At 35.3% G+C, this 18,959-nt stretch overlaps 1 non-coding gene and 1 pseudogene across 1 annotated transcript; both read left to right on the top strand.

Annotated features, from left to right (window-relative positions):
• Positions 1–805: 805 nt before the first annotated feature.
• On the top strand, positions 806–1,582 carry LOC100614348 (protein FAM210B, mitochondrial-like; annotated as a pseudogene).
• Positions 1,583–15,350: 13,768 nt separating this feature from the next.
• On the top strand, positions 15,351–15,457 carry LOC112204625 (U6 spliceosomal RNA). The gene has a single exon (XR_002938299.1). It is a non-coding gene; the product is annotated as a U6 spliceosomal RNA (small nuclear RNA).
• The last annotated feature ends 3,502 nt before the right edge of the window (positions 15,458–18,959 follow it).

Genomic DNA, 18,959 nt, shown 5'->3' with positions numbered 1-18,959 from the left:
GAGATATGGGCTTGTGATCCTGTGACTTTACTTCCCCAGAGAACTACAATTGTCATCTCACGTGTAGACACAAGGACAGTACATATTTGATGACTTAAAATTATTTTGGAAAAACTTTGTCTTCGTTTCCAATTACCAAAAAAATGACAACTTTCTACCAAGCATCTTCAAAGACATGAAAATGGGAGAGGCTCTGTTTTTCCATGATCCCTGGAGGCAGACAGGGGCTCACATGGAGAGAACAGGACATGCCGAGTCTGAGACATGAGAGACTGACAGCAAAGCACATGTCTCTTACCGGATTCCGTGCTTCCCTGAGATCTGCCTCTGCTGAAAATCTGACTTGCAGTTAACCCCCAAATTCCTGAGCCAAACTATTAGTGAATTGTAAATAGATGGGACCACACAAAGAGCTTGAGAAGGAGGTGTCAACAGGTTACAGTGCAGAGAAGAACTTAAAGACAAATATTAAAATGAAAAATAGGGACAAAATTGTGTGATTCGATGCAAATTAACATTAAAATGTGGCTCATATATAGTCTAGCAATATGTATTTTTAGATATTTACCCCATAGAGATAGAGATGCTAAATTAAATAATATTCATAGAAAAAACAACATTTATTAAAGATTTTTTTTCCACACAAGAGAGCACCAAATTTATATTGTCCAAAAGAAAATTTTACTCATGAACTAATTAATATATCAATACGCTTAAACTATTTAAAAGTTATAAAGTAACCAATCTTCCCAATCGTTTTTAGGAAGGATATAAAAGTGATATGGGCAGAGCTTAGCTGCGCGCCATGGCCGTGTTGCTGGCGGGGCTGGGCCCGGCAGGCAGGGTGGGCGCCTGGGTCCGGCCTTGCGCCACATGGCTCCTGGGCGCGACCACCCCCTGTGCCCCGCTGCCCCTGGCCCTGGCCCTGCTCCTGCCCAGGCCAGATGCCCGGCTGCTCCGCACAGCCGTGGGGACTGCCGCGGCACCCAGGACCTCAGCCAGGCCACGGAGACAACAGGCAGCAGCGTCAGCTGCACAGAGGAGAAAAAGCAAAGCAAGTCACAGCAACTGAAAAAGATTTTTCAAGAATATGACACTGTTGGCGTGTCGTTGTACACTGGAATCTCATTAATTTCCTTGGTCATATTTTACATGGTTGTGTCAAGTGGTGTGGACATGTCTGCAGTCCTGCTGAAACTCGGATTTAAAGAGTCCCTGGTACAGTCAAAAATGGCAGCAGGCACAAGTACCTTTGTGGTGGCCTATGCAATCCACAAGCTGTTTGCGCCAGTGAGAATCAGCATTACGTTAGTCTCTGTGCCCTTGATTGTCAGATAGTTTTGAAAAGTGGGATTTTTTAAAACCTCCAGCTGCAAAACCTTAATGAACTCTTCAGTCGTAGGCACTGAAAACCTATTTCTTCTAAATTACACAATTTGGATTGGTTTTAGGGTTGTAGGGTTTCTTTTGGAGGGGTAAGGGGCTAATTGCTATGTTCTCATGGATAAACTTTGCCAGCAAAAATCAGGCTTTTGAACAATTTTAATTTTTTTGCTTCATAAATTTTGTGAATGCTATTCATTACAGGACTTGTATGTATAATCTAAAATGTCAGCAAGACATCACAGATGGGTTTACATCTCAAAACAAAATAGCCTACAGATGTTCCTTCTGGGAGATTTTTGGCAAGGGTCTGTCTGTAAAAGCTCCAGGGGATTAATCGTGACTCAGGTTCCTAAAAAACAATGATTAATTTAACTGGCTTTTAAATATCCCCTTCCGCTGATATTTGTTGTCAGCTGCCTACAGTTTAATATGCAGTGTTCTGCAAAACAGCTGCCAGTGCTACAATCAATGAAGCAAAACTTAATATGTATTCACAAGCTAAATTAGTATCAATACTTTGACATTCATTACATTTGTTTTGGCGGAAGAAAAGTATTTCTGGTATGTTTCATTGGTCCCCAAACACCTTCCAATCTGGACATGATGGGGCTGATTCCAGATGGCTTTTCTGAAATTTTATTAAAGTAGGTCAGTGTCATTTGTTTAGATAAAATATGAAAACTCTGCCCAGTAGCAGTGGCATCACTTGATTCCTGATGCCCATGTTCCAGATACCACATATAAACAGTTAAGACAATCTTAGCTTTTCTTAGACAATCTTTATCTCAAACTTCAGACATTCCAGAATTGTCATGATGTTTACACTATCTCATTATTTTGAGTTAAAAATCCTGTTCGAGAAAAAAATTGTGTATCACTTCCTAAAAAGGAAAATTCATAGCACTTGTCACAAGTGGAAGGCAACTATGAGATAATACAAGCCAGGGAGGGGCTTGTATTACACAGGAAGGTGTAATTAGTCTGCCTAGCCAGTTTTACCCAATGAAAGGCATGTGTGTTAGAGAGATTAGCTAAGAGTAGAAATTCAAGCATAGAGGCCGGGTGTGGTGGCTTATGTCTGTAATCCCAGCACTTTGGGAGGTTGAGGCAGGTGGATTACTTGAGCTCAGGAGTTTGAGACCAGCCTGGCCAACATGATGAAGCCCTGTCTCTATTATAAGTACAAAAATTAGTCGGGCGTGGTGGCACACGCCTGTAGTCCCAGCTACTGGGGAGGCTGAGGCAGGAGAATTGCTTGAACCCAGGAGGTGGAGGTTGCAGTGAGCCAAGATCACACCACTGCACTCCAGCCTGGGTGACAGAGGGAAACTCCATCTCCAGAAAAAAAAAAGAAGAAAGAAAGAAAGAAATGAACAGGAGAGAAGAAAGAGAGAAAGAAAGAAAAAAAAGAAAAGACAAGTAAATCCGAGTGTAGATCCAAACTGAGACACTGAAACTTCTTCCTTATAGTAGTCAGGAGCAGGCGATTGAAGTAATTCTGTTCTGTGGGGTTCAGCATCATGCAAGTTCCCCCTGGGCCGTTCTCTAATGCAGGGCACTTGCTCCACACTCTGGGAACCCAGATTAATCAGTCTGCCATGTCACATAGTCGAAGGAGTTGCATTTATCTTTCTGGCTCCCAATTCCTTTAAAATTACATTTGTTGCAGAACCTCCACAAGGCTAAATAAAATAAAATTACATTTGTGGTCATCAGAGAACTGAAGGAACTATTAACTGGCTGTCCTGCGTTTGCTGAGATCTGGCTGTTGACAGTTCCTGATTGGCCCCCAGTTACCCATGTCAGTTATCTCTGTTAACATTTCCAAGAATCTTTGTAGGACAATTCTCCACTTGCAAGGTCTTTAAAGTAGAACTCTGTTTTTTTTTTTTTTTCAAGGCAATTGGCCCATTGCCAAAAGGTTTTACTGTCTTAAAGCCAGAACTGTCTTTCTGAGATCTAATTCCAAGGACTCCTCCACAGCTAAGTGAGATGCCTCACACCAGTATTAGGTGATTCTTTGTGTGGATGGAACAGAGCATTTTCATCTTGTGTTTAAAGCAATTTGTTGGCTTCGGCTCCTCAGCACTTTCTACACCAGTCTCCCATTCACATCCCTAGTAATGCCTATGTGAAAAGAAAAAAAAGAAAAAGAAAAAAGAAAGAGAGAGAGAGAAAGAGAGAGAGAAAGAAAGAAAGTGAGAGAAAGAAAGAGGAAAGAAAGAAAGAAAAGAAAGAAAGAAGGAAGGAAGGAAAGAAAGAGAGAAAGAAAGAAAGAAAGAAAGAAAGAAAGAAAGAAAGAAAGAAAGAAAGAAAGAGCTGATGGTGAAACCTACAGGTTTAAGGACTTAAACCTCAAGCTTTGTGTTAAGAGTAACAGGTGTGCTGAGAGGGCAAACGAGTCATACCAAAAAGCCACATTGCTCTCTCCTAAGCACCAAACCTACTCCACTCCTGAGGCCAGTGGTCCAAACAGAAAATAACTGGAGAAGACGAGGAGGTCAAAGGATCAGGGAACTAAGCATTATGTGAATTCACCAGAAAGATGTACAAAGCGCTTGTGTTTACATTGTTTTTATGGAACTAACAGAATAAAACTGATATATTTTAAAAATGAAAAAAAGTGATACGATAACTTTACTTGTTTGATGCCGTATAGAGTATTATACATAATTAGAACATATTAATATGAAAGTAAAATTTTTGAATGTTAAAAACCATTGTGCCAACCCTTTAAAATATTAGATCATTAGGAAGTCCATTTATTCCAGAAATGCAAGTGAGACTCATCGCGTTAGGAAATTCATTAACACAACAAATGATGTTAATTGAATTAATGAGAATGTCTTGTGTTTATAGATGGAAAAGAGATAATGCCAACATTTTAAAGAAAATTATTTAAAATAATTTAATTAGTATGGAATTGGTGCGAAATGTTTCTTAAAAACCTAAAAATAGATTTGTATAAATGAAAAATTATGACATTACATGATTAGGCAGGGTCAACATTATTAAGACATCAAAAGTACTTTAATTAATAAGTTGATTTTATGGCTGTATGGTATTCCATGGCGTATATGTACCTTTGCAAGGGCATGGATGGAGGTGGAGACCATTATCCTGCAAAGGAATTCAGGAACAGAAAACCAAATATGGCATGTTCTCACTTGTAAGTGGGAGCTAAATGATGAGAACACATGGACACATAGAGGGAAACAACACACACTGGGGCCTATCGGAGGGTGGAAGGTGGAAGGAGAGAGAGGATCGGGAAAAATAACTAATGGACACCAGGCTTAACACCTGGGTGATGAAATAATCTGTACAACAACCCCGCCCTGCTGACAGACATTTCCCTATGTAACAAACCTGTACATCCTGCACATGTGCCCCTGAGATTAAAATAAAAGTCAAAAAAATAAAGAAAATAAAATAAGTTGATTCTAACTCCAATATAGATACCATCTGTGTTCTGGATATAGAAATTTTATTGTAAAGAAGAGCAAACAAATTAAAATATCCATGAAAAGTCTGAGAATTAAAAGAGAGTGACTTCCCCTTTAAAATATTGTAGAGACTTGGAAATTAAAATTGTGTTGTGTTGTTTCATCATTAGTCTGAAAGACCAATGGAATACAACATTCAAAAATGGAATAAAACATATATAAAAAAGTACTGTGCAATAAAAGCAGGAGTGTAGAAAGAAGAGGCGAAAGCTTGCTGTGTCTCATTGGGCACTGAAGCTCACAGACAGGCAGCAGGCTTTGTCTCTCACCACGTGTGCTTTCTGCAAGTCTGGTATTGCCACATGTGCAGGAAGGACATTTACCATTTGAGCAAGAGCATTTTGGGGCTAATATGTGATTACTGTGACTTTTTCTGCCTCAATATTCATTGTAACCTGTTCTCATAGCCCACAGTATGTTTCCTGCTGAGCTGAGATGTTACTGCCATTAATAAAGCTGTATTACCTGCAACTGTCCCCCTGTCTATGTTTGGGAGCTTTGAGAACAGTCACACATGATTGTGTAATTCTTTAGTTCATCACTTGCCTGGTGAAAGACTTTCTGGGGGGCTCCTCTCCCTACTGGGCCCACAGGGGTAAAAAGCTAGTGAAGAGTTCTGGGACAGAACACTGCATGGGAACAGTGAGATGGGACACTTCAAGGTACAATGCTCTTAACTTATACCCCAAACTGATGCAGACAGAAAGTTCCGCATGCCATCAGAAAATGAGAAAAAAAAAAAACACGTTTGGAAGGTGAAATCATCTTTGGTTGTGAAAAACACTATCTTCTTCAGAGGGTGTGCTAAAATCAAAACTAACAGATGATCTATGTCTGGAATAAAAGTGGTCATTTGTTAACAGATGCTGGCGAGGCTGCAAAGGAAGCTCCTATTCACTGTCACTGGGAATGTAAATCAGGTCAGCCACTGTGGAAAGCAGTTTGGAGATTTCCCAAAAGATGTAAAACACAGCTACTAATTGACCCAGCAATCTCATTACTGGGAATATCCCCAAAAGAAAATACAACATTCTACCAAAAAGACACACGCAAACCTGCACACGCAGCACCTCTATCTAATACAAAAGTTGGCATTATTTTAAAAAGTGTTTATTTGTGAAAACTTTTCACCCATGGTAGGGATGAAAAAGTACATTCTCACTAAGGTCAAGAGGCACACACCCAAAGCAGCCCCGGGGGCAGGGCTGGGAAAGCCAGCAGCACCAGCATCCTCAGCACATGCCAGCAGGTGTTGGCTGAAGCAACAGGTGTCCTGGGGAAATGGAAAGGAGTTACTTAGACACAGTTGCTGATTCTCGAATTTCCTATTTTTCCCAGGATGTCTTTATCATTTTCTTACCCTCCTGTCTATGTTTAGACACATGGCCCTCAGAGGTGACTTGTTGGCTGCAGAATGAGGAATTCATCACTGTCCTTTGGTCAAGGTAGAGGGAGTTATGTAATTTCATAAACTGTCCATATCTGATGATAGAAATAAAAAAAGAACTGAACAGATGGAGAAGATACATCATATTCATGAATAGAATAACTCAATATCATCAGGATGTCATTTCTTACCAATGTACAGATTCAATGCACTTCTAATCAAAATGGAAGCAAATTATTTTATGGATATAGAAAAAGTAATTCTAAAGCTTATATGGGGAAGAAAAAGACCTTGAATAGCTAACACAATATTGAAGGAGAACAAAGCTGGAGGAAAGACAGGCACTACTCAACTTCAGGACTTACTGTAAAGCTACAGTAATCAAGGCAGTATCATATTGATGAAAGAACAGACAGGTTAATGAAACAAGACAGAGAGTTTAGAAATAGCGACACATCGATATATTTAATTAATCTTTGATAAAAAAGTAAAGGCAACATGATGAAACAAAGGTTGGTTTCTTCAGAAAGTGGTGCTGGAACAACTGAATACCCACATGTAAAAAAAATGAATCAGATCTTACCTTCTCACCAAAATTAAGTCAAAATGAATCACGGACCTAAATGTCAAATACAAAACTATAAAACTTCTGGAAAATAACAGGAGAAAATCTAGACTTTTTTGGGTTTGATGATCTCTAGAAAAAAATGCCAAAGTTACAGTACATAAAAGAAATAAGTTCCTGATGGAATATAGATTAAAAATTTTTAATATTCGAAATGAAAAAAATACCAGAAGAAAATATAAATGCCTATTTACACAGATACATTTTTATGTTGACAAAACCTTTCTAAGACGCTCAGAAATAAGCATTGTGAAGGTTAATTTAGCAAAACAAAAATTACCCTGCATTTGAGAAAAAATAAAAGGCAGCATACTTGTAAAATATTTACTACACGTGTATGTGCATGTGTGTATATATAGTAGATTTAAAAATCTTCATTTTACAGAGAATTCACTCAAATCAACAAAAAAATCCTCTAATTTAAAATTGGGCAATTTAAATTAGAGATGTAAATTGCAGATCTAAGAAAAGTACTTTGCCTCTAATTTAAAATTGGGCAAACTTCTTTTTCTAGATCTGCAAGTGACTTATGCACACAGGAAACAATATTTAGTGTTCCTCGTTAGAGAAGGCATTTAAGTTAAAAGAGGAATCAAATACTGTTTTCTATCCACAAAGTTTGTGAGGATAAAGAGCAGTGATATTTATACTGCTGCTTAAAGTTTAAGTTGCAGATGACTTTTCAAATAGACAATTTGGTGGTAAGTACCATATTAAAAAAATTGTATATGCCTGTTGGTGATCAATTCTATTACATTAAGATATTTTTAGAAAATAAGGAAACATACACGCAATTTCTTTTCTGAGCACTGCTTAAAATATCAATGTATTAAGAAGAATCCATACAATGGCTTTTATAAATACATTTCAGTGAATTTACAGCATGGGATAATATGTGACCACTGAAAGTAGAAACATCTACAGAAGTATGTTGACATTTGAAAATGTATTTTGGTGTACCAAGTGAGGGTAAAGTTCAGTTTGTGTATACATACAGATGATGGTCTTGTGTTATCTGAAATTATGTATGAAATATGATAAAATTTGTTATTTGAGGGCATTTGTTTTAATATAAAATGTTTTTCCTTTTTATTATCTTTGATTTCTGCATTGAGCAAGTACAATGTTATTAGTAAAAGTTTATTATTAATGAAATAATTTTTGGGAAGAGCAGGAATATGAATTTTGCACAGATAAAAATAATTTTTCACTTTCTATATTTTAATTTTTATTTTTTGTGGATTAGTATATTCTGTGAACTTTTAGCATTTTCAGAAGAGAAACTTTTTATCTGTGCTTGTTGATTTACATGTACATTTTATTAGAAACATATTTTTATTATATCTAGATTTATTATATATATGTCAATAATTATAGATTAATCATTTTAGTGTAGTTTTGTTATTAGGAAAACAAAGTAGCAAATATAAGTGCTTTATTTATAGCAGTTTTTTAAGATATCAAACTTCCCAACTATATTTATCCATTCTTTGAATCCATTTATCACATGTAAGCTGAATGCCTATTATGTAGAAGACACATTCTATTAACTCTCAAGACCCTTTCATCCTTAAAAATTTCACATTTACCTGCTCAGCCTCAGCAACATGAGAGGCTTAAAATTGGAGTAATAGGACTGAATCTCAATTGAAGCTTTTCCTCTCATCTTTCAAACAAAAATACTTCTGAAGTGAGAAATCAGTAAAAGATAACTACCAACCATGATTTTGGAAATTTATAACAGCTTTAAATAGTAATATGAATAATTGGAAATACCTAATTTACATGTACTCCCTCCATAAATCTAAATATGAATTAATATACATTCTGTAAATCTAAATACAAAATAAAATGAGCCATACCTATTCATTTGAATCCCAAGTTTTCTTTGGCTTGAAGTTTTTAAAATATTAAAGGAGTACTTTGTTTTAACAATTTGTTGTTTTTATTTCAACTCTCCTTTTGCGTAGTACTCTTAAAAGCTAAAATTTCTTTAAGTGTTAATCCTGTGATTAGGACTACCATCATCCTGTTGTATATACCATATTCCACTTCATGGAAGGCACCCTGAATTGTGTGATGCCTCCTTATTTTATGTACCAATAAAAGATTGTTTAAATTTTTGCCAAATATAGTTCTAATAAATAATGAATTGTAAGTGGCATTTCAATGTCAGAGATGTTAAAATATGAGAAATTGAGCATCTTAGAACTGTTAAAATACAGTGTTATCTGTAACCTTTAAAACACACCACAAAGTAGGCATGATTGTATTATTTTACTTAAAATGTTGTCTTTGTTAAGTAGAAGTTATAATATCTAGCAATTACTGAGCTGTTACATGTGCTAAAAACTCTTCAAAATACTTTGCATAGATTCTCATTGAGGCATCACAGTGATGTCCTGTGAGATAACTGCTGTATTCATCTTCACTTTATTGATGAGAAAATTGAGGCACAGAGAGGTTAAGAGACAGCTAGTAAGTGAAAGACCGTAAAGTTTATTCAAGCCCAAGTTGAACTGAGTCCAAAGGCCAAGCTCTTTCTATTCAAATAGGCCACTCTTTCATTAATGTAGTGAGTAATAATAGTGAATGAATGTTGTACTTTCTTCAGGAGAATATTAAATATTTGTTTTGAAGGCAGAGAAAGAGCATGGTATTTAATGTTTACAATTACATAAATCATTGTATGTTTTGAGACAATGGACTAAACTTTCCTAAAAAGTCCTCTCACTCTCGTAGGACTGCTCTACATGGGGCCTGTGTCAACAGCCATGTGGAAGTAATAACACTTCTGGCAGACAGAAAGTGCCGGCTTGACGTCCGTGTCAGTGAAAACAGGACACCTCTGATGAAGGTAAATAGTAGCCAGTCCTTTCAGCAGGAGATGGATTTGGTTTAAATACGTGGAATAAAAATGAATTTATCTCATTGAAATACTACTAGTTTCTGAAACCTGTGAAATATTTATTTTGATTTCCTATAATTTATAATTTACTTCTTGCTTTAATACTGACAGGCTCTACAATGCTGGAGGGAGGCTTGTGCAAATATTCTGGTAGATTCTGGTCCCAGTCCAAATATTGTAGATGTGTATGGCAACATGGCTCTCCATTATGCTGTTTATAGTGAGAATTTGTCAATGGTGGCAAAACTGCTGTCCTGTGGTGCAGACGTCGAAGTGAAAAACAAGGTAGACCTTAACCAATGTTATTTTCAAAATATTTGAAATCTGTTTGCTTTAACATTAACATATGCAAGTTTTTTTATATTTGGAAGCTCAAACATTCCTCAAATGAAAATAGTTTGAAAGAACTTGTCTAAGATTTTACTTTAATATTAATATTTTTACAAGAACTATTAGAGAGTATGGCTTTTCTGTGCATTTATGATAAATATTTGAATTTGTTAAAGGTAAAACTTATTCAAACATTTTTTCCCACCCAAGTTTTTTTTTTCTTTCCAATTAGTGTAAAACTACAAGAAAGCAAAATTTGCCTGCATAAATTAAGTCACCGTGTAAAATTTAGGAGACATGCAGAAATCTGGATTTCCTCTTAAAGGATAGAATCTGGTGTCTCTTGAGCCCATATGACTGGTATGCTCTGAAGAGGTTCTAGCTTTACACAAAGCATATGTTTCCAGTTTGCTGCTGTGCCCACCTAGGCACACCACTTACTCAACTTACCCCTTTTGCCTCTGTAAATACTTTAGTTATCAGTTCCTCTCTCATAGTATATTTTGGTAAAGATTTCAAGGTGCTCAAGACAGTTGATAGGTGTTTATAATATATAGTTTATATTTTACATTAACTCATTAATAATGGAGTTGACGTCTAGAATTTAGATTTTTTAAACAATGATTTTTCCTTATACAAACCATAAATAATCATCTTCTATTAGAATGCCTTTAAGCCTTTTTAGATTAATCATGGTTATATTTGAATAGGTTATGCCTATTGCAGAAAATATTATATCTTTCTCCTCAGAATTGTCCCTTAAAATTCAAGTGATTTTGTGGCTTCTATTATGCTAATCTATATAGATGAGTTAAAACTTTCATTAATAAGCCATTTTATTCATATTTCTGATATTTTCCCAAAAATTAAGTAGCAATTACAATACAAACCAGAATCAAAATGGATTATTGCATTTTAAGAATTAGATATGCATTAGGGTGCTAGTATTATCGTTATAATTGAGAATAAACTTTTATACTGAATTTCTAATAGCTGAGATAAAATTCTATTGTCTTGTAATAGGAGAAACCCCATGGACCACTTATAATAAGCAATCAAAGTTCATTTAAAGCCAATCTCTTTTAATTTAGAGCCTACTTCTTTAGTGACCCATTTAGAGCAGGAGTGCCTGACACTGGCATCTGGGATCTTAGGATCATTGATAGAAGAGAATCAGCGAGTTTGTATCACCAGAGGAAACCTCCATTTTTCTTGGGAAGCTTTCAAAACCGTATCCCTGAAATTCTAATTTGTCAAATATTAATGTCTGCCACAAAAATATATTGTCAAATAAGGATTAGGCAAAGTTCAGGTCATTTCTTGGATAACGGACATTTAATTCACAGTTTTATAATATTTCTTGAACATAGATAATGTGGAATCTGTTGGGGTACAATGCTTCTGGTAAGGTAATTATTCTCTAGAATATAGTTTAAGAAACACTGCTCTAGAGGTAATAATTTAGATTAGTAATTTAATAAAAAGCAAAGTATTTACTACTGTATCTTAGGGTTTAAGTATATAGAGATAAAAGATACAGCCCCTGCCCTCAAGAAGCTCCTGCTTTAGATGGGAAACAATAAAACCATTAGAATATAAAGATTCTTGGGGATAACCAGAGTTAATGTGGTGATGCAGAGGCTGAATGTTTCCAAGGGAAGGTGCAGTGCATGGGAAAGCACAGAAAAGGGAGAAAGAAGGGGCTGCTATTGATTTACTTTCTATTTTATGTTTAAGTTCATAGGATATTATACAAGGTATTCAGTTCAGCTGAGAAATATGTAATTTCATGAATTATAAATTGTCTTTGCTGTTTTACAGGCTTGCCTCACACCACTTTTACTGGTCATAACGAAAAGAAGCGAGGAAATTGTGGAATTTTTAGTGACAAAAAATGCCAATGCAAATGCAGTTGATAAGTTTAAATGGTATAGTAGTTCTTTTTTTATTAAAAAACACTTGAGTAGTGTTCTAGAGTAATAACACAAGTCAGAAATATTAATAACATTTACTTAAAATTATTAAATTATAGTGAAAACTATCAACACAAATTATCAGTTAGGAAGAAAAGCAATTATTTGGACTGGTCAACATAAAGAACAGTATATAGTAGGATTTATCTTCTCTTATTATACTGACTGATTCTTATTTTTAATCTGATGTTTTTGGTTGCATTATTTTCTATTGGCTAAAGTGGTTCTGTATTAGTTTTAAGAAGTATGAACTTTTTTAGTTTACTTTATAATTCAATATTGAATGATTAACACATTTATAGTATTTTTCTAACTTCTGTTTTTTATACACTTTTTAAAAAATGCAATATTTGCTGGGCATGGTAGCTCTCGCCTGTTATCCCAGCATTTTGGGAGGCCAAGGTGGTTGGAACACTTGAGGCCAGGAGTTCAAGACCAGCCTAGCCAACATGGTGAAACCCCATCTTTACTAAAAATACAAAAATTAGCCGGGCATGGTTGTACATGCCTGTAATTCCAGCTACTCGGAAGGCTGAGGCACGAAAATCACTTGAACCAGGGAGGCAGAGGTTGAAGTGAGCTAAGATTGTGCCACCGCACTCCAGCCCGGGTAACTAAGCAAGACTCTGTCTCAAAAAAAAAAAAAAAAAAAAAAGCAATATTAATCTGAAACAGGAGTTTAAAATCATTTTGTCTTTAGGATGACTGTTTGCTTTAAGTTGTTTTCTTTGAAGAATATTAATTTTACGTTATCCCTACATGACTATTAATTGCTATCATCAGATACTGTGAATTTCTCATTTTTTTCCTTTTTTATTCATAGTGTATTATTATTTCTAATTTGTATAGGTAAAGGGAAGAAAGACATCTTTAATTGGATTAACATTTTAGTTAATTAAGATAATCCAGCCGGGCGTGGTGGCTCACGCCAGTAATCCCAGCACTTTGGGAAGCCGAGGCAGGTGGATCGCCTGAGGTAAGGTGTTCAAGACCAGCCTGGGTAACATGGCGAAACCCTGTTCCTATTAAAAATACAAAAAATTAGCCAGGTGTGATGGTGGGTGGCTGTCATCCCAGCTACACTCGGGAGGCTGAGGCAGGAGGATCACTTGAACCCAGGAGGCGGAGGTTGCAGTGAGCTGAGATTGTGCCATTGCACTCCAGCTTGTACAATAAGAGCAAAAATCCGTCTCAAAAAAAAAAAAAAAAAAAAGACAAGCCATAGGTGAGTGATAAAAACAGATAGGCTTTTGATTCACGTAAGAGTGGGTTCATGTCTAGCTTCCTCACTTGATATGTTTGATTTTGCAAACATTACTTAATACCAAGTATGATTTTCTATATGAAAAGGAGAATAATAATATGTCCTTTAAGGACAGTTGTGTGGGAATAACATTATGAATATCAACAGCATTTAATTCAATGTCTCACACGTTCTTATCAGCATCATTAACTGAACTTACTATGACTAATACTAATATCATTACTCCTAATATTGTTTTAAGCCTTCAGAGTGCTCTCATTTGTCTGACTTCTAGCTGATTTTGAAGAACAAAATATTTTATCAGACTAAGGAAGAAATAGAGATTTCTTCACTTAAATTTTTGCCTCTTTAAGATTCGTGAACAGAGCATATTTTCTTGCCCTTCAAAGGACTTTATGTTAGCCACTTCTAGTATGCCATATCCCAGTGGGACGTGAGTCTTTCTGCCCCTTCCTTTCAGCCTTGGTGGTGATTTACAAGGATAAACACTTGAGCACTCAACATACTTATGTTTATTAGTACACGTAAATGGTTAATTCTACACTGACAGGCACATATTAAATTGCTTCTGTTCCTAATAATGAAGTTATATCTTTGTTATTTTAGCACAGCCCTCATGCTTGCTGTATGTCATGGATCATTAGAGAGAGTCAGCATTCTCCTTCAGCAAAATATTGACATCTGTGCTGAAGATATGTGTGGAATGACTGCAGGAGGTTATGCTGTTGCTAGTAGATTTAATCCGTAAACGTTTACATTTAAAGGCTAGGTGAGATTTCATAGTTTGTTTCAGGTAATTTTTGAATGACAGTGAGTTAGTTCACTTCATCAGCCAGAAACTAGGCAAAAAGCTAGACTAGTTGGAAGGAGTAATGGGCCAGGATTCTTTATTTTAGGACTTTCAACAACTTTATCCCTAGGAGTCCTAATGTTGTCTACTTGATTTGCAGTATAACCCCTATCCATGGGATAAACATAGTGTCACAATTTTGATTTTTCTAATTAGTTATTTGGGTCTTGAAATGTCCACTTTAGCAGAAAACCTGATAGTGTCCCCGGGGCTGTCTTCCATACCTTCATCCTTGAAATTTTAAAAGAATCTAAGGGGTTCCTTAAGTCCAAGGAAGACATTCCTTTTGTTTAATTCAGAAAGACTGGAGGGGTGGGAAATGGCCATTCTCTTCATTTTGTTGTTTCCATTGATGCTGTTGCTGCATTGTTGCCGTTGAAACTACTCCCGCAGTCTGGTAATGATAGACCTTTGCTACCAGGATGCTCTTACTAATACAGATCTCTCAGTCTTCATGGTGATCCACATGTAGACTTCAAAGTTATTACTTTTTTTTACAGTTCACATACATATTCTCAGCCATTGTTTCTGAAGTACCAGCACCCTGCTCTGGCAGCTAGGACGTTTAGCTTTAGCCACACACATAGTAAACAAATTGACTCTTCTCCTCCCACTCAAAACCTGATGTGAAACCCACATCTTAGCCTGGACTTGGCCTAGACCTTCATGGTAAGTTATCCTTTGAGTGGCTTCTTTCTATTTTCTCTAGCAAATATTAGTTTGAAACTGTAAGTCAGGTTGAAATAATGTTACAGGAAGAAATTAGAGATCCCTTTTTATTTTGTTACCACAACTACATCCCTGGACCTTTATAATCTGTGTAGCACCATTTTGTAGGTAGTGGAAGGTCTCATCTTATTCTGGAAGATCCCATGTCATCTTTCTCAAGTTATAGTGGGTTCCAACTTTTGCTCATCCCCTCAAGTGATTCTTTTTTGCTAAAAGTAAAAATCTCCCATGCTACCTGCATCCCTACCTCGAGTTTTTAAAATATTTTCAAATTCTGCATCACCATGAAGCCATTCAATAGACTTCACAAAACCCCAAGTAAGTTCGTTAGATTTAACAGAGCTAAGCCTCATCCATGACTGATCAGTCTTCAGGTATAAAAGTAGGGATTCGTGCTGGCATCAGCTGTACATATAGTAAAATTGAAACAACGTTGAGAAGATCAGCATGGTCCCTGCACGAGGATGACACACAGATTTGTGAAGTGTTGCATATTTCTTGCAGTTTCCAAAAGGACATTTGACTACTTTCTAACTAGCTCCAAGGAAATGGTGTGAGTCAAAGCAAAATGGGTGTCACCCAGTATTGCAGTTGTGATTTTCATACAAGAAATATTGATGCAAGGTGATATATGAAATGAGATGTGGTAACACATAGGATCTTGTGTGCAATATGCTCTTAGTGCATCTCAGAAATGAGGAAATACCAACTTGCATCTTTGTGGAACTTACAAAAAATAAAGGTAGGGTTTTGTCTTCCACAGCAGCTGGAAATGAGCATAGTGACTAAGCATCATTCCAACAAAGATTTGTTGATTCAGAGTTTCAGGAGGTAGATAAAGAGTAGTAGTAGTACAAGCCAGATGCTGACATCTATTAGTTTTCTGCCATTGGTGTGATTGATGAGCTCAGTAATAGAGGCTAATCAGGTTATCCAATTTAATGAATTAATATATTTATAAGTAAATTTCATTACAAATTATAAAATGGCTTAGATACCTTGAATTACAAGCCACAAAGAATAGAACATCTAATAACCAAAAGTAGGAATTAATAACAGAAAACTGCAACATTTGAACATTATAACATATGAAGAAACACTTTTTTTTGTTCTTTTGTTTTTTGTAATTTATTTATGTTTTGCAGAGACAGGGTCTCCCTGTGTTGCCCAGGCTGGTCTTGAACTTCTGGGCTCAAGCAGTCCTCCTGTCTCAGCATCCCAAAGTGCTTACGTCACAGGCATGAGCCACTGCACCAGGCTAACACATTGGATTTTATTGGGAATTTAAAAATAGCTTCAGCAATAAGATTCAAGAACAAATTATTTCATTGCTTCACTATTTGAGCATTAAAAAATGTTATCTTGTTAAATCTTTATAATAACCTAGTGAAATAAGGCTCTAAAATTCTCATTTTTAGAAGACGTTGAGCCTAAGAGAAGCAACTTGTTCCAGAAAAAATACCTGTTGGTTACTGCGCTAGAACTTATTCTGAGTTAAGGACATTTTCCATTATGCCAAGCTAACTCTAGTGAATTTACGGAGTTGCCCTGCCCTGAATTCATGAGTATTTCATCTACTTTCTTTCTTCTTTAATTAGCAGATTAATAAGTTCATAGAGCTGACAAACTTAAAGTAATAGAATAAGTAATATTCTGATGTTAGCTCTGATATTGTCTGAAATACTCTAAGAACTTAATAAATTTGGTAAATGTTTTTATATCAGTGTTAAAATAATAGTTTTATTTATTACATTTTTATACATAGCATTCATCAACACCTTTTGGAATATAAACAAAAGATATCTAAAAATCCTCAAAATAGCAATCCAGGTAAGACTTCTGATAGTAAACTACTCTCGGTGGTGCTACCATAAGGTTATGGAAATGTTGATCATACAATAGCAATTAAAAAAGCAATATGGAAATAGGGTGTGTTTACATATATACATATGTGTGTGTGTACATATATATAGCTTTGATTTAATTTTTTTAGTTTATTATTCAGAATTAGTTAAGAATTTAGTTGTAGGTAGTTTATAATCTCAGAAATTATCCGAAAAAAAAATTTTTTAATTATGTTCCCTAAAATTTTATATAATAATTTTGTATAAATAAGTAAAACAATTTTTAAGTTTGTATATTGTATGTTTCCTCAATTGTCATAACGACTTAGGTTTGTGATAAAATGTACAACCCTTGGTGTGATTGATGAGCTTGGTAATAGGGGATAATCAGGTTATCCAATTTAATAAATTAACATTTATAAATAAATTTTATTACAAATTATAAAGTAGCTTAGATGCCCTGAATTACAAGCCACAAAGAATGGAACATCTAATAATGAAAAGTAGGAATTAATAACAAAAACTGCAACATTTCAGTATTATAACCTATGAAGAAACAATTATTTATGTATGTATGTATGTATGTATTTATTTATTTATTTAATTGTAGAGACAGGGTCTCCTTATGTTGCCCAGGCTGGTCTTGAACTTCTGGGCTCTATTTAATTTTTACAATAAATGGTTTACATTTAGTAAATGAGAATTAATTACAGTTGAGTCTTGAGTAACATGAGAGTTAGGGTGCCGATCCCCCAAGCAGCTGAAAATCTGCTTTATATGAAAATCTGTTTCTTTTGACTCCTCCAAAACTCTACTAATAGTCTACTGTCGACCTGGAGCCTTACTGAAAGCATAAACAGTGAATTAACACATAGTTTCTATGTCATATGTACTATATACTGTATTCTTACAATAAAGTGAGCTGGAGAAAAGAAACTTTTAAGGAGGAAAAAATATATTCACTATTTATTAAATGGAAGTGAATTATTATTCATAAAGTTCTTCATTCTCATTGCCTTCATGTTGAGTAGGCTGATAAGGGAGAGGGAGAGGAGAGATTTATCTTGCTATCTTGCAGCAGCAAAGGAAAAGAAAAATCTGTCTATTAGTGGGTTCCTACAGTAAAACCCTTATTCAAGGATCAACTGTGTGACATAGTGACTTGTGTCACAAAAAAGTAAGTATCTTTAGAATTTGGAACTCAATAATACTTTTCTGGCACCATAAACAAATGTCAACAAGAATTACAAAACTTAGCCAGGGTGCATCAGTACCAATAGGATATTATTTTTCAAAGATACCTACTGAGTGCAGAAGTCAGAAAAGCAAATCTTTGTTGAGAAGCGCAGGTTATGTTACACAGTCTTGTACCAAAAGATCTCACTATTTTCAACTTCATTCCCTCTAAGTTGAAACCAAATAAGATATATTTACTTCATTAGAACAAGATGTGTTGTTCTATCTGCTGGATAATTAGTGTGGTAATAGTAATTTTGTTACAAAAAGATACTCTGTTCCTGCTGGCCAAAATATTAACATTATAAGTATTCAAATAGCTTAACTCTAGGCTCAACAAATTACAATAAAAATACTAAAATTTTTCACAATAGCAAAAGTGTCACTGTGATACCTAAATGTGATACAATGCATTGTTCAATATGAACGGTATGAGCACATCTTTATTATATATTTATCAAAGAACTTCTATAAGTTAGGTTTTGCAAGTTGCAGGAGACAAATATGGAATACACATATTCCATATGTCTTTAAGGTGCTCATAATACAGTAGAGCCGTCTCTATTGAATTTCTGCATTTTTCCAACAGAATTTTCTAAAAAAATGTTTTTTATTCATTTATCCACTTGTCCACTTAACAAATAAATGCCAAGCATCTTTCAGGTACTAAGCATTGTCCTTGTTATTATCATTGTCATTTTTTTATTATTTACTACTAATTAAGGTACAAAGCATTTTTCTTGTTATTTTTTTCTAATATTTACTAATTTATTAATGTTCACTCTGTGCCAGAACCCCTTTGGGAGCTTATAATTATCACTTATTATGTTGTTACCATATTCAGTATGTGTCAGACATTTTATATCCAAGGTGACAATTAAAGCCTTAACAAGTTTGGTAGTGTCCAGAAGTGGTGGCTCA

Source organism: Pan troglodytes, chromosome 8, assembly GCF_028858775.2.
Source record: "Pan troglodytes isolate AG18354 chromosome 8, NHGRI_mPanTro3-v2.0_pri, whole genome shotgun sequence".
In the NCBI taxonomy this organism is placed as follows: domain Eukaryota; kingdom Metazoa; phylum Chordata; class Mammalia; order Primates; family Hominidae; genus Pan; species Pan troglodytes.
The sequence above is the reverse complement of the archived record's forward strand: the minus strand, read 5'-3'. Positions and strand labels throughout refer to the sequence as shown.